The sequence below is a fragment of the Dipodomys ordii genome, unplaced genomic scaffold (assembly GCF_000151885.1).
Source record: "Dipodomys ordii isolate 6190 unplaced genomic scaffold, Dord_2.0 Scaffold352, whole genome shotgun sequence".
Classification (NCBI taxonomy): Eukaryota; Metazoa; Chordata; class Mammalia; order Rodentia; family Heteromyidae; genus Dipodomys; species Dipodomys ordii.
This window is the reverse complement of record NW_012267568.1, coordinates 65180-67860: the sequence shown is the minus strand read 5'-3', so window position 1 is coordinate 67860 and position 2681 is coordinate 65180.

Below are 2681 nucleotides of genomic sequence, written 5' to 3'. Positions count from 1 at the left end.
CTAGAATCTGGGCCACAGTTTTCTGATGTCAGCTAAGTCTGCTGAGCTCTGTAACCTGACTGTATGACCAAGAACAGCTCTGTGACTATCTTCAATAATGACCAACAACAGAGACTGACCCATGACCTCACAAAGCATAGGGAAGACAGCCTCTAGGCTGTGCTCTTTCTGAGGACTCTTAAAGTAGCTTTTTCCAAGGGATTCACTGAAGAGCTGCTCTGTACAAATTTTTGTCTAAATCTTGACAAAGATTAGAGAAAAATAGAAACATGAAGATGCCTCTATCATATTCTAGATACTTAAGGCTGGAGACACAAATGACAACTATTAGATCATTTTACAGGCAAAAGGAATGATACAATAGAATGAAGAATACTCCAGCTTCCAGTCCTCTTGTCCTGAGACAGTAAATGGGCTGCAAATTGATACTATGAGACAGAATTGGCAAGTTGTACTGACATTTTCTCCCAATTCCTGTGACAGCCATTTCTCCCATTTTGTTTGAAAACTATTACCAAAGTGAAAGATGAGGTGAGAAAAATCCTTCTCAGAGAAAGTAGATATAAAAAACAAGGGGTAGTTTATTTACAAATTCAAAACATTGGAATGACACTGTTAAAGCATTCAGATTTTCAAAATTAAAAAAGAAGAAAAGAAAGCCAGGAGCCAGTGGCTCCCACCTGTAATCCTAGCTTCTCAAGAGACTAAGATGTAGAGAATCCAGGTTCAAATCCAGCTGGGGCAGCAAAGTCTGTTACACTCATTTCCAATGAATCCCAGAAAAAATCAAGAGTGAGGGGGGTGGCTCAAGTGGTAGAGTGTTATCCTTGAGCCAAAGGAGCTGAGGGACATTGCCAAGGCCAAGTGTTTAAACCCCATGACCTGCAAAAAATGGTAATAACTCCATGTCTTTGTGTATAAATGGATGTATTTTTATTGGTGAAGCTCCTGAGTAGTAGCTATGATGAAAGGTACTAAGCTAGGAAATGTACTTGCAATATAATTATTTAATATGACAAAGAATGCTGTCAAGACAGTTAATGTTCCAGGGCTCACCTAACTGTTCCCCATTTAGCCTGAGAGTTTCTCTGTACCCCAGGCTGTGGAAGGAAGTCTGACTCATTGTTTGAACAGCAGACAAAAAGGCCACTTGGGTACAACTATGCAACAAACGTCTCCATCCGGGCCAATGGCTATGGATGAGTGTAGGTGGCCACTGAAGGCCAGGAGATACATGCTTCTTTGTATTCCAAGCTATAGTTTACCCAGTCCTCTGTTTTGAGAAGAATCCTTCAATTCTGCCTCATCCTGTAGCAGGCAAAGTTCCATGCACTTATCCTGCCTGTGTGAGACTATATTCCAGAGTTCAAATGAACTTCTAAATTTAACTCAAGAGTCTAACACAACTAGGGAACTGAACCCAATAAAAAAATTCATTATGGGAAATGATGAGCCAATGATGCTTCTTCAAGGATTCCAAAGGCTCTGGTGGCTCATGAAGGTACTGCCAGCTATGCAGAGTGCTCTATCTCGCCCTAAGTATGGAAATATCAGAAACATTCATCTTGGAATTTCCCTATAAATATTTACAGTGTCAGAGCTTTTTATCTCTGTAGGAACCTTACTCAAACCCACAAAGTTTCTACTGGAGAAAAGTCCTACCCATTTAGGGGTCCAGCCTAGAGCTGTTGCTCAAACTCAATTTCATATGAATCATAATGGATAAAAACCATAACCATATGGGGTAATGCCTTTATTTGAATTTAACATGTTATTTAATATCAGAGACTTCATATGGTACAATAAGGACATATATAAATTAATATATATTAAACATATATTACATTTAATTTTACAAATAAATATTGCCTATCTATCACATGCCTATTACATAGATATTGCATATCTACTCCATATATTACATATCTATTCCATGTACATGTATAATATATTGTATATTTTAATGGACATGGGAAAGCTTTGTAATACTTACGTTCTTTGTCATTGGCATTAAAATAAAGAATTCCTGTCATTCAGTTGAAGTTTCCAGTCATCATTCATTGACACAGGATCCAGATTCGACTGGGTGACTGGGAAACACTGAGGGCATGAAGGCCTGAGGGCCCAGAAGGGAGAGAATCCTGAGGGCTCTATCTATAGATGAGGGTAATGGGTTTCTTATATTTATCTCTGTAACCTGTCCTCTTCTCACATTCCTTCACCTTACATCTAGCAATTAGCTTCTGTCACTCCTTATGTCTGCATCAGTTGGGTATTCACCCATAACTCTACATGAAAACAGCAGTCTATAGTCCCTGGATTCTGTGTTTCTGCAACTCCTGGAGGATGTGACACAAAGGAAGGGAATAGATAACCCCAAGCCAGAGGGGCCTGTCCAAATCTGCTACTTCTCTGCAGTTTCAGAATGTTCATTGGCCACTATTAATTTGTTCAATTAAATCATCAGCTCACGGACATACAGGGCAGGAAATGATGAGACTCCATGTCTAAGTAACCAGTAAAATGCCAGACTAGAAGCATGGTTCAAGTATTAGAGTGCCGTTCAAACAAGCCAAGCAAACCTGAGACCTTGAGTTCCAACCATACTATTGATAAAAATAAGTTTATTAATTCATGAGGATTTTATATTGGTCTAATACATTTCCCATAAATCCAGAACC